General features: G+C 36.8%; 1 non-coding gene and 1 pseudogene across 1 annotated transcript; one reads left to right on the forward strand and one right to left on the reverse strand.

Annotated features, from left to right (window-relative positions):
• The window catches only part of LOC117720480 (dystrophia myotonica WD repeat-containing protein pseudogene), a 109,211-nt pseudogene that overhangs the window by 22,815 nt on the left and 64,559 nt on the right, over positions 1 to 21,837 (forward strand).
• Positions 4,626 to 4,728, reverse strand: LOC117721146 (U6 spliceosomal RNA). Its single transcript, XR_004608408.1, has one exon. It is a non-coding gene; the product is annotated as a U6 spliceosomal RNA (small nuclear RNA).

Consider the following 21,837-nt stretch of genomic DNA (forward strand, 5'->3'; position numbering starts at 1 on the left):
CAAAGAGTCCCCTCCCCCCACCCCTCGGCAGGAGAACCCATTTGAATTTTCAGAACCCACATGGCCCCACACAATGTTATTTAACTTCAGTTTCAGGGAATCATTTATATGCAAATGATGCTCATATGAACACTCAAGCACATTGTCATGACACAGACATGAATTGTCATTTCAAGGTGGAAATCTGAGGCAAAGAAACCAGCCTGGAGCTTGACTGGACATTCAAGGCAAGACTCAGAAACTTAATGAGACCTTGGAACAAAACAAAATCAGACTAGCACAGAGAAGAGTTAAAGAAGAGGAACTGGTGTTGTTATTAATATCTTCATGTTTGTCAGTTTGGGTTGAACTGGGCCCTTTGACAGCAGTGTTCTTAAGGACTCCAGAGAGGACTGCTGTTGTCTCTCTGGAGCTGCTGTGTGGTGCTGGAAAGCTTAACCTGGCTCCCTTGCCAAATCCTGCCAAGGTTTATGAAACAAACCTGTAGAAAAAATGTGCTGAGGGAAAAGAATGTAAATAAAATAAAGAACTACTGATTTCTGGAGGTTAAGTAGAAGAAAGTGGAAACGATGTTTGGACATTTAGAAGTTGATCTTTGACTACTAGCAAAGTTCTCACAAAAATGGAAATAGAGTTGAAAAAGTAGTTTTGGTGAGAGCCTGGAAGGAAAAGAAACAAACATATTCTAACTAAGTCATTTTATTCCTCAGATATCAAAACTGGCCATATAAGTGCATGCACAGAATATTGCAGTAGATTCTGAATGGAAAAAAGAGATGTTTTTTTTGTGAGCTAGTTTCTTAATATCAGAGACACCTGTTCGTGATAAAAAATGTTTCCATCATTCTCTCTAGCCTCTTTCCCAAATCATAAGATGTTTTACTGTTTAGAACAATGAAAAATAGAGTCTTACAACCTCCATTTTTTTTTATCTTGGGATGTTGCTTAAACCTAAATTAAAGCATTTCACAGTGAAGAACGACACTTGTGGAGTCATATGTTAATGATGGTAATTGATCTTCAGACTTTTCCTTGCTATTAAAACTATTTTCAGTGAACATATATCAGGTGCCAGTTTTTTAACATGATGAAATGGTGAGTAGCAGCACTTGGACTATGGTAGCACCATATTTCCACATAAATGCAAATTTCATAACCAAAGATTTGTATAAAATATCTTGCATGTGTTGAATAGTGAAACTAGATTCTCTGGGCATATTTTCTTAAAGGCAGCATTCAAAGCACTCAGATTAAGGCAGGACTTTTCCTGCATGAATTATTTAAAGCATTATGCAAAGGGGTTAGTGTACACATAAAAAAGCAGGCAGGGATTAAAGAAGGCTTAGCACAAAGGAGAAACAGAAAGTTACCCTGTCTACAACAACGATGAAAGATACCTATCTGGACTGTCCCATCTACGAAAACCAGTTTAGAAGGTGTGTTTTCTGAGTAAGCCTGGTAGTTGGGTGGCACAGAGTACTGCACATGGACCAGTACTCTAAACACACTTCCAGATGAAAAAAATGCCCCTGAGTCTCAGGAAACTCTCCAACTTTGTGGTAATCTTTTTCAAGCTTAACATGAAACATTTCCCTCAGTCTTATTTTTACTGGATCTTATTTGAAGGAGCTTACTTTACTGTCTTATTCAGTTGGTTTGACTTCTGTTGATGTGGCAACAGAAACAAAATTTTGTTCCCTTGTAGAGGAAACCAGAAGAGAAGCAGTCTCTAATTGCAAAAACAGGCTAGATGCTGTTACTTTTGCTTCCATCATATATTTTTTATTATTATGAAAAGAAACACCTTTTTTTAATGTTAGAATTGAGTCCAAATTGTCATTATTTACATGGAAAATACATGCATAAATGTCATCTGGACCCTCTATTATGGTATATTTTTAGTTTATAGATTCTGAAAAACTCATTTAGACTCTTATTAAGTTTTTATTTTGAAATGGCAGTTGACACCAAATCTTATGGTTTGGATTTTAAATGTGTCCCCAAATACATATTTTCAAGGCTTGGACCTCAACAAAGTGCACAAAAGTGGGGATTTTAGGAAGTGTTTGAATCATGAGGGCTCTGATGCCACGCATGGGCTAATCCATTTGTGGATTTATTACTTAGTGGAAACCTTTAAAAGAAAGAGAGTCTAGTTAGAAGTTGCTGGAGATGTGCTCTTACAGAGTGTGTTTCCTTCCTGGCTTCTTTCTCTCACTTTGTTTGCTTCCCAGCCAACACAAGCTAAGTAGCTCTGCTTACCTATCTATTCTACACCATTATGTTCTTTCTGACCATAGAAGCAAAAACACTGAGGTCAAGTGGCCATTGACCAGAACCTCACAAACTTGAGTCAAAATGCATACATCTTCCTTGTAAATTTTATCTAAGGTATTCTTTTTTTTACAAATACTGATTTTATTTTAATGATGATTCAATTCAAATATAACATTTTTTCTCATTAATTTCCAAAACTGTTTAAAATAATTTCATCATGGATTGGCACATTTTCACATCAGTTTGATCAATTCTGGCTTGAGAGTTTAAAATACTGACAAATTATTTTTACATAGACCTGCATTAGTGAAGGGCAATGTTGTACATATGTGAAACCAGTAACTTTGGTTTTGCATCTTTACTTGTTCTGACTTCATATTAAAACTACAAGATGGAGCCAGCTGAGTTATGTACACACTACCTGGCCTGCCCTCCTGACTGCCATGTATAGGTGGAGACCAACTACACATTTTCTTTCATGGGTGATGAGTTTTGGACTCATGATAAATGAAATGAAAGAGATGCACCTCATGCCACCCTTAATGTCTTATCACAGCTTGTTAACACTGATATGAAGTGATATAAAACTCATAATATAATAAAACATTTCTTTTTCACAGACTCAGCAATCAGAAATAACTAGTATATTTCAAGTGTTAAAGGATAGTATCGGCTCTACTACTCTTTGGCCTAAAGACATATTGCCACTCCAAGAGCATCTGGTTGACAATGTTGCATAGCAGCTGGTGCAAGAAGAAATCTGGCAGAGTATACTAAGAATAACAATAACACAAGACATTGATAGGTGCCACTGTGGGTTTTCTCATCTTGCGTGAAAGTTGTTAGCAGAGCTGTCTAATTAGTAGTAATCTGTAGAACAATATTATGGACATTTATATTTTGATATCAAAGATGAATTGTGTGTGTGTGTGTGTGTGTGTGTGTGTGTGTGTGTATTTGAACTTCATTTACTTACTATTTGGCTATGCTTGTGCACGGTACAGTACTTAGGTCAAATGAATAATGGTTGTCACTTTCTATACTTCTCACTTTTTGGAGGAAGGAACCATCAAGCTCTATCCTTACCTGTTTTCAAACGCACAGCATGCTTCTCTGAACTATACTGAATAGAGCTAGCTCTTGTGTGTGAATGAGAATAGGATCAGCCTCACTCTTCTGCATGTAAATGATATTTCTTCCCAGAAGTACTTAATGATGAGATTCACTTCTTCCCATCCTGTGTTCTTGGAACCTTGGTCAAAGAGTTGTGGAAACAGTATATAAATCCATCTATTTATCTGAATTTCCTTTTGTTTTTCACAGATTTATGTATCTATTTTATGCACAAATCATATTGTTTGAATTTGGGGGGTTAATTTTAAAAACTGGGGAATCTGAGTCTTCACAAGTGCTACACAGACATACGAGCAGGCAAAACACTCATATGTATAAACTAAAATAAATCAGGAAAATCATTTCACTGTAAACACCATATATTTTAAAATAGTTTCTAGCATGTTATATATTAAATAATTGTTATTGAATAACCATTTACTTAAGTATTGTTTGTGTCTGAAAAATTTATTATTTTCTGTGATATTGTATACTGACCAAGTACCAATGACAGAAATTGTTACACTCATGAAATAAAAAAATGTTAAGCATATCTTTGCTTTTATCCCTTATTTGGATAGAACCAACTAATTTAAAATTCCAGTTGTCTGATGTGTTAGAGTCTCTATTAAAACTAACACTAGTACTCTTTATTCTGTATATGACTTCATTAGATTAGTGTTTTTATCTATCCAGCTAGAGACTTTGATTAGCATTTTCTGTACTATTTCTTTCTTACTGCTACCCACTCCTTTCTAACCTTCTCATTCTGGTCATAATTCTCTTATTTAAGTATTTTTATACAATATATTTTGATCATCTTTCCTTCCCTCTACATATTATTGCAACTATTGTCAGTAATCTTTAACTCTTACACCAAACAACATCCTGGCTCTTGTTTTTACTTTACAGAGAAAACTAGAATGAACACAGAGAATCTTAGTGTCTTGGTTCTAAAACACAATTCCCCAAGACTTTATCTCCTGATTATTGCTATTACTCTTATAAAAGGAGGTAGGGCTTTTTTTGTGCCTATTATTAAAACTCCCAGATTATATAGGCAGGAATATTTTGAGTTTCCTTTATTACCACCTTAAGATATATCTTCTTTTGTTCTGTAAAAATCCCCTAAATTCAAGATTTTCCTAACCTCTAATTGCTTTATTACATAAAATGTAAAAAAAATGTGAATACATAGTTTTCATAAATTTAAATTGTATTTTCTTTATTTTTTTTAAATATAAAAACACTTCACAAATTTGTGTGTCATTGTTGCACAGGGGCCATTCTAATCTTCTTTGTATCGTTCCAATTTTAATATATGTGGTGCTGAAGCAAGTGATGGATTGCATTTTCTATGTCAGTAATTTGCTTAATACATATTGGTTTTCAAACATTGTTTATAGAAAATAGATCAGTCCAAGCATACAGAAAGCCTACTCTTTCTAGGTATATATTTAAGTAGGAGGTGAGAAACTGAGAAGTACAAGTAGAATATACTAAGTAGAATAAGCTGTCAAATGAAGAGAGCTAAGCAGGAAAATAACACAGTAAAAGGGTGAGCAGTGGTCCAGAAGTGAGTCCTTGTGGCTTTGAACAGCCACAGCTGACGGTCACTTTAAAAGGGGAAATTCAAAATTGGCAAATGAGAAAGTTAACACAGAAACACATTCCAGAAGCATTAGGCTGCTTATGGTCCTTTAAAACATCAGAATGCATGAAAACCCAACCTTATGAAACAACTACAAGTAAGATTGAGCTGAGCATTGTGGGAGTTGATGGTAATATCAGTACACAAGAAAACTGTGAATTCAAGGCCAGCCTAAGCTGCATAGACAGGGATTATACTGTGGCTAGAGAACCAAGAACCCATTTTATGGAGTTACGGTACAGGCTAGAAAATGTATGAAGAATCCTCAAAGATTAGCATAGTATAAAACTTTTTTGTAATGAACTATAAAGAATAATTCTAGAAGCAAAATGGACAGTTGAAAGGCACATATCATAGGTAAGGGAAGTCAATGGCTAATAACTTGAACTTAATATTGAACATAAATTGATGGCCGTGAAGAAATTTTAGAGAGCTTTCTAAGCTTTACAAAATCGTAGATATTTGAATCCATTTGATGACGAAGAATAGAAAGAGGTAAGATAGATGGCAAAATATTTGACCAGGATATCTAGTAGCTGGATGGTTGTATTTATCTAGCCAGTGCTTAGAGGATGATGTCACCAGGCAGGATATCTTTAAGAGCACGATGGAGTGCTCATGCACCATGTCTAGAAATGGAAAGCGCTATTTAGGCAAAATTTATGAAGAGTTAAACCTTTAAATGATATTTAAAAGCACTATGATAACTTGAAGTGAAAGAGTGAAAGGTTTAAAATAGAAGCCAGTAGAATTTAGATATTGAATGCTGTTCAGAGGAGGCAACACATGAAAAGGAGACAATGGTGGAAAGGCAAGGAATGATGCTGGTGGAGACTCTGGAGAACAGTGCAGGGGACAGCAGGGAGGAGCAGTGTCCAAAAGCACTGAGAAGAAAGACTGCTCACAATGAAGATGCCCTTTGTACTGTGATGCAGGGAGGCATGGGTAATTCTGTTAAGTATATATTCTCATGGGGTGGTTGGCATGCTCTGTTATTCCTATGTAGATGGGGTTCTAAGAAAAAAAAATGAGTAAACTTGACATTTTGCCAAGATGTTTGCATTATGTTTGTGTATTTTTTTAAAGATTTATTTATTTATTTTATGTATGTGAGTACACCATAGCTGTCTTCAGACACAGCAGAAGAGGGCAATGGATCCCATTACAGGTGGTTGTGAGCCACCATATGGTTGCTGGGAATTGAACTCAGAACCTTTGGGAGAGCAGTCAGTGTTCTTAACTGCTGTGTCATTTCTCCAGCCCATATATGTGTCCTTGATAGTATTTAAAAGACACGAGGTGAGAAGAAAACATTGCATATATATTATATATATTGTTTTATATTGTTATTTATATATAATTGTTTTGTATAAACAGTTCACAATTTCTTTTTTATTAATTAATTAATTAATTTGTTTATATCTCAAATGCTGCTCTACCACCTGGTCCCTCCCTCACTGAGTTCTCTTCTCATCTCTGCACCCCTTCTACTCTGAGAGTGTAAGTCTCCTCCTTGGGTATCCCTCCACCTTGGCACATCATCTCTGCCAGATTAGGTGAATCCTTTCCCACTGAAGCCAGACAGGACAGCCATAAAGACTGAGCTGCACATCTGCTACATATGTGCCTAGCATGTCTCATTCCAGCCCATGTATGTTCTTTTGTTGGTGGCTCAGAATGTGAGAGCTTCCAGGGGTCCATGTTTGTTGACCCTTTTTGTCGTCTTATGGAGCTCCCATCTACTTCTAGGCCTTCAATCTTTTCCTCAACTCTTTCATAAGTGTCTCCGACCTCTGTCTAATATGTGATTATGGGTATCTGCTTCTGTTTCTGTCTCCTGCTGGGTATAGCCTCTAAGACAATTATGCTAGGCTCCTGTCAGCAAGCATAACAGAATACCATTAATAATGTCAAGAATTTTTTTCCCATGGGATGGGTTTTGAATTGGGTTGGTTATTGATTGGCCTTTTCTTCAGTCTCTGATCCATCCTGCATTTCTTTTAGATCGACAAATTTGAGGTGAAAAGTTTAGTGTGTGAGACAGTGTCACTATCTTCTTCTAAGGGTCCTGTCTGGCTGTAGGAGGTGGACTTTTCAGTTTCCATTTCTCTATTGTTAGGTATCTCAGCTAAAGTCACCCACATTGAATCCTGGAGGCTTCCCCTATTCAGATCTTTGGGACTTCCTAGAGATCCTCCTGTCCCCCATTCCAGGCAGCACAGTATTCCATTAATTCTCTTGGCTTGCTGGACCTCTTTCCTGTCTTTTCTCCACTTGACCCAGCCTCCTTATTTCTCCTCCTCACAGTTCCCTCCCTTCCTCTGCCTCCTATGACTATTTTTTCCCTTCCAATTGTGATTCAAGCATCCTTGCTTGAGCCTTCATTCTTATTTAATATCTTTGGATCTGTGTGGTGTATCATGGATATTCTGTAGTTTATGGCTAATATCCACTTATCAGTGCATACATACAATGCCTGTCCTTTTGGGTCTGGCTCACCTCATTCAGGATGATATTTTTTAGTTTCATCCATTTACCTGGAAAATTCATGATATCCTTGATTTTAACAGCTCTGTATTATTCTGTAAATTAACCATATATTTTGTATTCATCTTTCGGTTGGAGGACAGCTGGGTTGTTTCTAGCATCTGGTATTATGAATAAAGCTGCTATGAACATAGTCAAGCATGTGTCCCTGGGGTATGGTGGCATCTTTGGGGGATAGAGACATGAGTGATATAGCTGGGTCTTGAGGTGTAACTCTTTTCAACTTTCCAAGGTACTGACAGATTTATTTCTAGAATGGTGGTACACGTTTGTATTGCTACCAGTAATGGAGAGTATTTCTCTTTCTCCACATCCTCACCAGCATTTGCTGTCACCTGAGGTTTTTTTTTTTTTTTTTTTTTTATCTTAGCCATTCTGACTGGTGTAAGGTGGAATCTCAGTTTTGATTTGCATTTTCTTAATGACTAAAAATTTTTACCATTTCTTTAAGCATTTCTCTGCCATTCAAAATTCCTCCATTGAGAATTCTCTATTTAGGTTTGTACCCTATTATTTTTTTCCTTTTTAAAAAATTGGATATTTTCTTTATTTACATTTCAAATATTATCCCGTTTCCTGGTTCCACTGCCCCAGAAACTCCCTATCCCATCGCCCCTCCCCCTGATTCTATGAAGTTGTTTTCTACCCATACACGTACTCCCACCTTCCCCTCCCTGGCATTCTTCTACACTGTGGCATTGAGCCTTCACAGAACCAAGGGCCTCTCTTCCCATTGTACCTTATTTTTCAACTGGGGTCTATCTTGTTGAGTTCTTTATGTATTTTGGATACTAGCCCTCTATTGGATGTACAGTTAGTGAAGATCTTTTCCCAATCTGTAAGTTACTGTTTTGTCCCATTAGACAATGTCCTTTGACTTACAGAACCATTTCAGTTTCATGAGGTCCTATTTATCAATTGTTGTTCTTAGGCCTCAAGCCACTGGTTTTCTGTTCAGAAAATTGTCCCCTGTACCAATGTGTTCAAGACTCTTTCATACTTACTTTTCTATTAGATTTAGTGTATCCAGTGCTTTTGGGGTCCTTGATCCATTTGGATTGAGATTTGTACAGGGTGATAAAGGTGGATTTACTTGCATTCTTCTACATGCAGACACCCATTTAAATCAGTATCATTTGTTGAAAATGCTTTCTTTTTTCCATTATATGGTGTGGCCTCCTTTGGCAGGAATCAAGTGTTCATAGGTGTGTGGGTCTACTTCTGCTTTTTCATTTCTATTGCATTGATCTATCTGTCTGTTTCTGTACCAATGTCATGCATATTTTTGATGTTGTTTTGTTGCATTTTAAAATTGCTTTTGCCATACAGTACAGTTTAAGGTGTGGGATGTTGATTCCTCCAGATATTCTGTAATTCTTCACATTTTGATGGTTTGCTTGTTATTCTGCGTTTTTTGTCTTTCCATTTGAAGTTGAGAATTGTTCTTTCAAGGTCTGTAAAAAAATGTGTTGGAATTTTGATAGGGATTGCACTAAGTCTGTAGTCTGGTTCTGGTAAATGTCCATTTCACTATGTTAATCCTACCAATCCATCAACATGGGAGATCTTTCCATCTTTGGATATCTTCAATTTCTTCAGGATCTTGTTCTTGTCATACAGATCTTTTACTTGCTTGGTTATATGTAATTGTTTTATATGATTTGTGTATATTGTGAAGGGTGCTGTTTTCCTAATTTCTTTCTCTGCCCATTTATCATTTGTATATGGGAAGGCAGTAGCTAATTTTTTTGAGCTAATTTTATACCCAGACACTTTTCTGAGGTATCTGTTGTAGGAGTTCACTGGTAGAATTTTGGGGATTGCTTATGTATACTATCATATCATCCATGAATAATGATACCTTGACTTTTCCTTTCCAGTTTGTATTCCTTTGATCTCTTCTGTTGTCTTATTAGTCTGGCTAGAACTTCAAGAACTACATTGAATAAATGGGGGGGGGGGCAGAGTGGGCAGCCTTGTCTTGTCCTTGATAAAATGGAATTGCTTTAAGTTTCTCTATTTAATTTGATGTTGGCTATTAGTTTGCTTTGTATTGCTTTTCTTATGATTAGGTATGTGTCTTGAATCACTGATCACTGGAAGAGTTTTAACATGAAGGGGTGTTGGATTTTGTCAAAGACTTTTTCAGTATCTAATGAGATGATAATGCAATTTTTTTCTTTTAGGTTTTTTTCATAAGGTGGATTATGTTGATGTATTTTTGTATACTGAACCATCACTGAATCCCTGCAACGAAGCCTATATGATCCGTATGATGTGTTCTTGGAGTCAGTTTGCAAGAAATTTATTGAGTATTTTTGTGTATACATTCATATGTGAATTTGTTCTGAAGTTCTAATTTTTGTTCAGTTTTTGTGTGGTTTAGGTATCAGTGTAACGTGGGCTCATAGACTGAATCAGCAGTGTTATTTTGTGGAATAGTTTGAGAAGTGTTGGTATCAGCTATTCTTTGAAAGTCTGGTAGAATTCTGAACTAACACCATTTGGTCATAGTCTTTTTTTGGTTGTGTGACTTTTAATGCCTCTTCTTCCCTCAGAAGTTATGGAATTTTTTTAGATAATTTACCTGATCTTGATTTAAATTTGGCATTCGATATCTGTCTAGAAATTCTTCCATTTCATTTATATTTTCCAGTTTTGTGGAGTACAGGCTAATAAGTTTAGGTTTCCTCAGTTTCTGTAGTTATGTCTCCTTTTTCAGCTTTGATTTTCTTAATTTTGATACTGTCTCTGTGCCTTTTACTTAGTTTAGTTAAGTGTTTGTCTATCTTGTTGATTTTTCTCAAAGAACTAGCTCTTGGTTTTGTTGATTCTTTGTATTGTTCTCTTTATATTGTTCTCTTTGTTTTTACTTGATTGATTTTAGGCTTTTGAGTATTTCCTCCATTCTACTTCTCTTATGTGCATTTGCTTCTTTTTTGTTTTTGAGCATTCAGGTGTGCTATTAAGTTATGAGCATGACATCACTCCAATTTCTTTATGAATGCATGTAGTGCTATGAAATTTTCTCTTAGAACTGCTTGTGCCACATAAGTTTGGACATGTTTTGCCTTCATTTTTATTGAATCTAGAAGGTCTTCAATATTTGTCTGTCTGTCTTTCTTTCTTTCTTTCTTTCTTTCTTTCTTTCTTTCTTTCTTTCTTTCTTCTTTCTTTCTTGACCAAGTTATCATTGTGTAGAGAGTTGTTCAGTTTCCATGAGTATGTGTCCTTCTGCTATGTCTGTTGGTTTTGAAGTCCAATCTTAATTTGTGGTGATTTGATAAGATGAAAGGGATTGTTTCAAGCTCCTTGTATTTTTGATGCTTGCTTTGTGTCTGATTATATGGTCAATTTTGGAGAAGGTTCCATGAGGTACGGAGAAGAAGGTATATTCTTTTGTTTGAAATGTTCTGAAGATATCTGTTAAATCCATGTGGTTCATAATTTCTGTTAGTTTCATTGTGTCTATGTTTAGTTTCTGATTCAATTAACTGTCCTTTGGTGAGAATGGTATATCTAAATCTACAATTATTGTGTGAGGTTTAATCTGTGTTTTGAACTTTAGTAAAGATTCCGTTATGAATGTGGGTGCCCTTGCATTTAGGGCATAGATGTTCAATATTGAGACTTCATCTTGGTGGAGTTTTCTTTTGATGAGTATGAAGTATCTTTCCCCATCTTTTTTGTTCTCAATCTCCTCCCTCTCCCTCTCCCTCTCCCTCTCCCCCTCCCCCTCCCCCTCTCCTCCCTCTCCTCCCTCTCCTCCCTCTCCTCCCTCTCTTCTCTCTCCTCCCTCTCCTCCCTCTCCCCCTCTCCCCCCTCTCCCCCTCCCCTCCCTCTCCCTCTCCCTCTCCCTCTCCCTCTCCCTCTCCCTCTCCCTCTCCCTCTCCCCCTCCCCCTCCCCTTCCCCCCTCCTTCTCTCTCCTCCCCCTCTCCTCCCCCTCTCCTCCCCTTCTCCTCCCCCTCTCCTCCCCCTCCCCTCTCCCTCTCCCTCTCCTCCCTCTCCCTCTCCCTCTCCCTCTCCCCCTTCCCTCCCCCTCTCCCTCCCCTCTCTCTCCCTTTATCTCTCTTTCTCTCTTTCTTTCTTTGTTTCTTTGATTGTCTCTCTCACCCCATTTCTTTCTTTGTATTTATCTCCCTCTTTCAGTCCCTCTCTCCTTCTCTACTTTCCTCCCTTCTTCTCTGTCTTGATCCATTTGAAACTATACTGGGAAGAGATTATGCTGTATGAATATTCAACTCCCAATTCAAAGGTGCCTACACCCTGATCTTCCTCTTCCAAGTCTCTAGAACTCTGAGAAGTAAAAATTGTTTTATAAGTCATCCTGTCTTAAATAATATGTTAAACACATAAGACAGAGAGAGAGAGAGAGAGAGAGAGAGAGAGAGAGAGAGACAGAGACAGAGAGAGAGAGAGAGACAGAGAGAGACAGAGAGAGGATAAAATACATCATGGAATTTTTGAGCATGTTAAGTGCCTAGCTGAGGTTGGTAATTAAGGGTTACTAAGGGTTTATTTTCATTGTTAACATTTAAAAAGTGAAATTATTTATTTTATAGTATTAATAAATAAAATTTCCTTCATGTTGAGTTAGCAATATGTCCAGTTATTTATAACAGAGATCTTTTTTGTTATTCTGGAGGTTATATTTCTGAAGGTAATTGTTGTTTACCTGTTTAATAGGAAAAATATATTTGTAATGTTAGATTTCTTTCTATTACCTTGAAAAGAAATAAGGGTATGTTTGATGCTATTATCCTCTGAAGAAATTTTAAAAATATTTTCACACAGATAAACTTGTCTGTACTCACAAACTATGTTTAATCTTTAAATCCATATAAAATTAATGTGGAATACATATATTCTAATAGGAATATAATGTATATTATGAAATATGATTTATATCTTATAATATAAAAACACAGTACTTACAACTAGATTATATTTTAGTTTGTAAAATACTATACATACTGGTCATAACCTTAAGGTAAAAAAAGTTCTCAAAGAAACTTTGAAGCATTTTCTCTGTTTGCATAAAAACATCACCACCAACACAGTATTACACTTTTCAATATTATCGATGAATTGTGTATATTTTATAGAAATAGATGTTTGTTAGAAGTCTATAAAATTTCATTGATAGGCATAGCTCCCAGTTGAGGGATGTGCCCACCACTCAAAATATTAAACCCAGAAATTTTATTATCCAAAGGTAAGACAGAGACAAAATATTAAACACAGACTGAAGGGTTGGCCACCCTGAGACTGCCTCATCTAGGGATTCATCCCATCTGCAGACACCAAACTCACACTACTACTAATACCAAAATGTCACTTGCTGACATAAGCCTTACATCATTGTTTTTTGAGACATTATAGTTATACCAGCACCTGATCAATAGAGATACAGATATTCACAGCCAACCATAGGACTGACCCTGGGGACTACAATGGAAGAGCTACAGGAAGGACTGAAGTAGCTGAAGGAGATTGCAATTCTATAAGAAGAACAATATTAACTAACTAGATGACCCAGAGCTGCCAGGGACTAAACTACCAACCAAAGAGTATACACATGGATGGAGCCAGGTCTCCAGATATAGATGTAGTAGAACAATTCAGTCAGAAGGTGAGAGAATCCTGTTTGAATCAATAAGCTTGGAAAGGAACCAAAATAGCTGAGTTGAACAAACCAGCCACAGTTCAGAAAGAGCTAGAAAAGGTGAATTTATTCAGCAAGAATCCTCTGAAAGGCCAATTACATTTGCTAAATTAAAGTTACAGAGTAGAATACATGGTTCCAATACTTTCACTAGGCTGAAGTCATATTTTTAGATAGTTGTAATAGTTTCCTTTAAAAGCCCAAAACACAAAATTTAACATTATTTTAATTATTAGAAAAAAGATCAAGTCAACATCAAGAGAAAAGGAGATAATGAATGTGACCTTCATTATTTTAAAATAAGTTATTATATTGTCCCAATAGTAAAGGTATATGCAAATATTAATAGTTATATACTTATATCATGGTGAAGGTTATCCAATTAATTGGTCACAATTAAAGTAAAATATTAAGACAAAGTATTATATGATAATGAACCAATCTTCATTTCTGTATATTTTTGTTTTAATTAATTATATTTAAGTATAATTACATAATTATATTAATTATATTTAATAATGGAAAACAATGGTTTGAAATTTTTAGCTTTAGAATCATGCTCTTTAGGTTAATCAACTTGAGCTTAATGTTTTTTTTTTTAATGATTAAATTAATGAGTCAAACTTTGGTATAAAGTTTTTCTACAAAGCCTATAACCTGATAGTGCTTCCTGGAATCTATCAGTATACAAATATCTTAAATTGACTTTGGAAAATATCTTATATTTTTCTAAGTCTCGTATAAAGTAAATGTGAGTCTACAGTAATATTTCCCTCTATTATTCTAAAATAATAATATAACATATATTCAGCATATGTTCTAAATCAGAACATTTTTATAAAACTATTTATGTATTTTAAATAATAGTAAATTATTTTTAAGTATGTTAAATAAACTTTCAGTATTTATAACTTTATAATTCTGAAAAGCTTTAATCACCATATTCTAGGGATTTACTGATATTATTTATTTGGTTTTTTAGAATCTTCCAAAGTATTCCAGTTGTGTTTTTTAATGAGTATAAACAGGATGGGAACCAGAATCACTTAGTAGAAGAAATCTAGACATGGCTACTAGGTTAGCCTCTGGAAATGGCTAGATCAGGGAAATGGACCCATCTTAACTCTGAGTGCATCATTCCATGAATTGATATCCTTGAGTAAAATAAGGGGAAAGTAAGATGACTACTCACATTCATCACTCTCTGTTTTTACATGGTGAATGAAATGTGATAAGCTGCCTCAAGCTCTCGGGCTTGTGCTGCCATGACTTCCCAGAACAATGGCCTGTACTCTTGAACTCTGAGCAAATTAAACCTTTTCTTCTGTAGTCACCCTTCCTTCAACATTTTTATCACAACAATGAAACAATAACTGATGAAAATAGTACAAGGAGTAGGATGATTGTCTTGATAAGCCTATGTGATTGTTAAAGTTTTAGAACTGGTTTTCTGGAATGTGTAAGTGTTTGAAACTTTGGACTAGAGAATCTCTTGAATGTTATAACCAGAACTTAATGAGCCCTTCTATTAAGAACTTAGAAGATAAGTAAGCCAAGAAAATAATGCAAACAATGGAGGTAAGGACTGCAATGAGAGTTAGGCTAGATTCAACTTATGGATTATTATTCCATATCTTCCTGCATTTTATTTTTTATGTCCCAAGGACTTTACTGGGGATGAACTTGAAAGCAATGGGGTAACACATTTGGATGTGGGAATTTCATGGCAGGATAGAATTCATTCATGCTGCGGCATGATTGCTGTTCATTATTCTTTCTCAGCCTTATGGTGTTAAAGAGCAATAATGCAGAAGAAAGATACAAAATGTGTGCAGCTTGTTGAGGATAAGAGCTTTATAGCACATTTAACTTTAAAATCAAGACATATGCTAAAAGAGGTTCTACCTATTATAGAGATAACCCCTGCTATGTGCTGAAATCATAGGAAGATGACCTGAGGCCAAGAACACATGCATCAAACTCTACAATTTGTAAAACTTAAATATATTAGGAAGGAGAGAACCTAAACTGACAATGTCACTGAAGCCGTTCCATGCTCCTGGAAACACATCTGCTTATGGAAAAGTTTTTCTTTCTTTCTTTTTTTAAATGATTTTCAAACATTATTTACTTTTATCAAGATGATACATACAATGGCCACTGAAAATAAAAATAGGAATATTTGTTGAATACAATTTCACATGAGTAAGTTTATTAACTGCTAATGAAAATGAAAATGTTTATAGGATTCTCAAGGAAGGTTTCTCTTTTAATCTTAAATGATTATTATCAAGGATATTGTCTTTGGGGTTAAAAAACTCTCTTACAATGTCTTTGCTTTTTTTTATTTGAAAGTTTCTGACGATTTCATTTATAAGTACTGTTTTTACATCATTCTTTCTCCTTCTACCACTTTCAACTCCTCCCATCTCCCTACCACCACTATTCAAATTAATGACCTTTTTTTTAATTGGATATTTTATTTACATTTCAGATGTAATCTCCTCCCCCCCCCAGGAACCCCTATCCCATCCCCCATCCTCCTGCTTCTATGAGTATATGCCCCCACGCACTCTCCCACTCCCACCTCCCCACCCACTATTTCCCCCACACTGGGGCATCCAGCCTTCACTGGACCAAGGACTTCCTCACCCACCTATGCCTGACACTGTCATCCTCCCCTACCTATACAGCTGGGGCCATAGGTCCCTCTCTATGTGCTCCCAGTCTGGTGGTTTAGACTCTGGGAGCTCTGGTTGGTTGGTATTGTTGCTCTCCTCATGGAGTGGCAAACCCTTTGAGCTCCTTCAGTCTTCTCTCTCACTTCTCCATTGGGAACCCCATGATCAGCTCATTGGTTAGCTGTAAGCATCTGCCTCTGTATATTTCAGGCTCTAGCAGACCTCTAAGGAGACAGCTATATCAGGCTTCTGTCAGCATGCACTTCCTGGCATCCACATCAAAGGTTAGCATACAGAGGCAGCCACAACTGTGATCCAAGGGTTCATCCTAATTAGGCAACAGAATCTGGCGGTACCATCTACCTGGCACTGGTTTTCAGGGATGAGAGGTAGAAGATTGAGAGGGTGGTGTGGCCAAAGGACATTTGCAGACCAAAGAAAGCTGGAGTCACGGTATATTTTCTGCACAAGAAAAATATTGTCTGTTTTGGATGACAGAGTTGAAAAGGTGGGGTTCCTCAGCCCTTGAAAGTCTAGAGGATTCTATCATAGGCCTCATGAAACTGCTGGATTTGATATTGGTCATGCTGACTTGAGGTCTTGCTTCAGGTTAATCACTCTTTTTAAGCCTCCAGTCTTTACTTTTGGAATGGAAATGTTTATCTTGTGTCATTGTTGATTGGAAGTTATCTCTCTTGTTTTATGGAAACACACAGTCAAGAGACTGCCTATGTCTCAAAAAGGCCCAGAATTCACACTTTAAAATGGTGTCATAACTACCAACTACTATGAAGTATTTTGAGGTTTGACTGAATGCATTTTTCATTATAAAACGTCCCTAAACATATGGAGACAAGGGAAGTGGGATTATGGTTTTAAACTAGTATGTTCAGATGTCCCATTGATAAGGTTTGTTGTGATTTTGAACAATGACTGTCAGCTTGACAGGACCTAGTATATAAGCCTCTATCAGGCTTCTGAAGAGTTATTTAGACTCAGTAAATTGAATGGGAAGATACCTCTTAAATGCAGGTGTCACCATTCCATAAGGTCCTAGACTGAAGAAAAAGCAGAAAGTGAGCAGAATACTAATAATTCATTTTTTTCTTAGAATCTTATTTTTTTAAACTCACTATGTAGGTCTAATTAACTTGAAACTCACTGGCTTTGAACTCACAGAGTTCATGTTGCTCCCACAGCATGAGGATTATAGGTCTGTCTGTACCACTACAACTGGCTTTTCCTGTAGTTTAATTGCAGAGGCAATGTGACCATAAGTTCCTGAAGCTATGGCTTTTCTGCCATAATGGACTATACTCTTGAACTGTGAACTAAAATAAACTTTACCGTATTGAAGTTGCTTTTGTCATGCAAGCTATTAGAACAATGAGACAATTAACACCTCAGTGTTGTAAATAGTTACCTGTATTTTCCACGAGAAATCTGAGACATTATGTAATTTTAATGGCATGTTTTCAATCATAAATGTTAGACATTACTCAAAGACTCAACCTGTACAATATCCTTTTGGGGTTATAAAATATTGAAAAAACATATTTAAAGAATATACTCTTTATGTCTTGATGATAGAGTGAGAAAAATTAAGTATATAAATCTTTAGTGTCTTCTGTAAACTTATGGTCTCACTATATTCTGCATCATACATTTTCTTTTGTATTGGAAATAGATTTCTCCTATATAATGCATTCCAAATCCAGCTTGCTCTCCATGCACTCCTCCTAGCTTTCAACCACCTCCCTTCTTCCCTGGATCCACATCTTCATTGTTTCTTTTTTAGAAAAGAGCAGGTTTCCAAAAGATGACAGCCAAGCAGAACAAAACAAGATACAATAAGACACGGCAAAAGTCCTCATATTAAATCTGGACAAGACAAGCCAATAAGAAGAAAAGATTCTCAAGAACAGGCCAAGAGTCAGATATATACCTGCTCCCACTGTTAGGAATCCCACCCAAACACTGAGCCAACAGCCACTATATATATCCAGAGGACCTTGTGTAGACCCTTGCAGGCTGTGCTTGCTGCTTCCTAGCCCATGTGAGTCCTGTTTAGTTGATTTGGTGGCCATATTCTCCTGGTGTCCTCTGTCTTCTCTGATTCTTTCAGTCCTTTCTCCCACTTCCCTACAGACTCCCTCAATCTCCAAGGGGGCAAAACACCAGGGAGACCTCCAATTTAGGATCTTTCTTCTCATAATGTCTGGCTATGGGTGTCTGTACCTACTCTTATCTGCTGCTGGAGGAAGCCTCTCTGATGATGACTGGACAAGGCACCATTCTATGAGTATAGCAGAACATCATTAAGAATAATTTTATTGAGTTTGTATTAAAGATTAGTAGTGTTTAATCTTATGCTAGGCCTCTGGGCTATCCCATCTTCAGTTTCTGGGATAACACATGCATCCTACCACCTCTGGCTGTATGTGGGTTCTGGGATTCCAAACTCAGATCCTTGGGTTTGAGAAGCAATCACTTTGCCTGCTACACAACTTTTCTGGCTCCAAAAATTAACTTTTATAACACTAAATATGTTATAAAAATAGGTAAATTAAATTATAAAAGCAGTATAAATTAAAGGTAAAACATGTTATGTACCAATGATAATCTGTGAAATAATTTAGTATCATACTGGTACAGTTACAGGAATAAAGGTTTTCATCATTATTTTTATTTCTAGAAAATAAATTCCAAGTACTAAAGTAAATCCCTGTAGATGACAGTATACAGTGAAGGTGTCATATTACTGTCATTTGGGGAGACATAAACAAATGAATAACTTCCTATCCTCCACCTATTAGGGAATTTTTCATTCTACAGACCTAGCTATCACTACAGAGTCTGTTCATTAGTTGCCATTGATGCCAGACCAGTTATACTCTGCTCCAAATTGGCATCATGCTAATGTAGTAATAAGAACATACTACTACAGAATGCAAATTTTGTTACCTATATCTAATTCATTAACAAATTTGAAAGAATAATAATCATTCCCAGGCATTTTATATATCACTGCATGTAATCCATACATGCTCATTATCTTAGTTGAAGCTTTATAGCTGTGAACAGATACCATGACCAAGACAACTCTTAAAAGGATAGTATTTAATTGGAATTGCTTACAGGTTTAAAGGTTCAGTCTATTATCATCAAGATGGGAACTTGGCAACATCCAGGCAGGTATGACCCAGGAGGAGCTAAGAGTTCTACATCTTGATCTGAAGGCCACTAGGAGAAGACTGGCTTTTCTGCACTGGGCAGAGCTTCAAATCCCACCCCCACAGTGGCACACTTCCTCCAACAAGGCCATACCTCCTAACAGTACCACCCTCTATGGGCCATGCACATTCAAAGCACCCCACTTATTAAACCACTTTGCTGTATCTCCAGATACAGTTAAAGTGTAGCAAGATATATTTACTGTCACATTTTAAATTATGAAACCAATGAGGGAAAAACAGGCAGTCATTTAAAATACTATCTTCAAAAACAAAAACCAGAAATGGAAACAACTCTCATGAAATGCAGGATGCTTGTCATTTGGGAGTAAAACATGATAAAAAATATTGAAGAGATAGGAAAATAATGATGCATGAAATATGGACTAATCTGAGACTTCACTCTCTGTACAATGTGAGATGAGAATTAAGTTCTAGGAAAAGAGAACACTGAACAAAGATCTAGGCCTGCATAGAGAGTGTGAACAGTAATGTAAATCGAAGCAATAATAAACTGAATAAACTGAATAACTGAATAAAGTGATCATGTTACAGCTTAGAAGATGGAAGAGACAGTAGTTTATAGAAAGGAGATAACATAATGTTATTCTTCATAAAAGCTTGGTTAGGAGATGGGGACCTGTAGAGAAACCTCAGATTTTAGGTATATAAAAACTTTAGGCAGAACTAGCTGCCTATATTATATATGAACAGTGTAGTGGGTATACAGGGGGATGGGGTGGAAAGAGACCTTTCAGCCTCAGCTGGCAAAAGAAACATAGAATCAATCTTGTGTATGCATACATGTGTGCATGAGTGAATGTGTACATGAGCATGTGAGCAAGTGATGGAGAAAGGGCTGGAAGCAGATGGGGGAGACAGAATGGGGAGAGCCAGTCTAGTTACTAGGAGACAAAAAGAGGTAGAGGATCTTTGTGAGAATTAAGACAGCCTGTCCTGATATATGGCCCCAAGGTCCCTTCCTTTGCAGATACATGGCTGGTTTGTGGCCTAGATAATTTGGTATGACATTTCCGCTGAAAACCATGAGTTAGAAACCACCTTTGTTCCTGAGGTTGGAAGAGAAGGCTTTCTCTCCCTTCAAGGTCCCATTCTGCTTGTCTAAGGCCATGATGTTCTTCTAGAATTTTGAAATGAAGGATTTTCCCCTCTTCTCAGTGCCCCTGTCATGCTACATATGCGTATGATGGCTGTCCCCCCAAGGACACTCATCTTTGAGTCTGAAAGACTCCTGCTTTGCTATAGGGCTCTTATAGGAAGGCTCATCCGAAGGGTAACTTCTCTCAGTGCTCATGTCCACAAACTTTCTGAGTTCCCCTTTAGATAACAACAGTTGAATTGGGAACTTGTACTTGTTACTTTAGTCTCCCACAGATTAAATCTCCCTCTCTCAAGATGAAAAGATGATTTATACAAGGAATAAGTTTGATTGCAGTTTGTGTTAGTATGTGTGCAACATAGAAGTACAGAAATCATCTAGAACAAACTGGCATGGCTAATATTATGCAGGACTAAATATGAGCTACTAGAGTTCTCTCTCTCTCTCTCTCTCTCTCTCTCTCTCTCTCTCTCTCTCTCTCTCTCTCTCTCTCTCTCGATGGTCTTTTTCCAAAGCTCTGAAGCTTATGATGTGGACCAGGTTGGCTTTGAACTCACAGAGATTGGCCTGGCTATACCTCTCTAATGCTGGGATTAAAAGTGTATGCCATTGCACCCAGCACAAAGAACACTTTACTATGTTTTTCCCAAATGTTGAAGCTCACAGATCAAATCCAGCCTGTCTCCCCAACTCAGGTAGAGAAATTCGACTACAGTAAAAACTGGCTCATCATAATAAAAGACCAGAGTCCTGATAGGGGGCAGCATTGAATACAAATTAGGTCAAAGAACATTTTTATTAAATTGTTTCCTCATTGGCAATGGGGCAATTACATAAATCTAACTGCTGTAAAAGGAGAATGTGATTAGTATGTGATTGGTGTGATGGGAGCAGTGTCAGACTGGGTGAGCTTCAGGAACAAAGCCCAACCTTCCTTTAGCAGTTCTGTGAAAAGCCTAAGGGGCTGAGTGAGGGACTGCGGGCATACAAATGTCTTAAAGCCAACAAAGGACTAAGCTCCACTGGACATGCTCTCTTCAGGCCTGAGCTTGTGCAGCCTAGTTCATATTCCATGTGTTTGCTTTGCTTCATTTAAATCTAACAAGTGTTTCTTTTAAGTCAAACCCCAAGTAAGCCTATTTCCTCAGGGTGACATTCAGACAACAGAAAATTAACACGTTTTTCTTAATTTTATAGTGTTTTGTCTTCTCAATTATCTACCTGTTCTTTGTTTTTAGTTTCAAATGATCAATAAACTATGGAACTAGACTGCATTATATATTCTTCATGTCAGTGGTAAGGATAGAGAGATAGGCAGCTACCTGCTCTCACTCCCAGCAGCCTAAGAAACACCCCTAAACTTTTAGGGACCTAGACTTATGTCAAGATGAAATTCATGGATTTAATCTGGAAAAGCATTTCACATCTAGCCAGTATAATGAAACAGAGTCAGAGGCTTGAACATAAAGGCTAAGAGTAAGAAAAACAAGGCTCAGAAGGAAGCAGACTGTGGATGAGTTATTCTTGAGAGAACAGTAGAAAGTAGAGT

Source organism: Arvicanthis niloticus, chromosome 15 (assembly GCF_011762505.2).
Source record: "Arvicanthis niloticus isolate mArvNil1 chromosome 15, mArvNil1.pat.X, whole genome shotgun sequence".
Taxonomy (NCBI): domain Eukaryota; kingdom Metazoa; phylum Chordata; class Mammalia; order Rodentia; family Muridae; genus Arvicanthis; species Arvicanthis niloticus.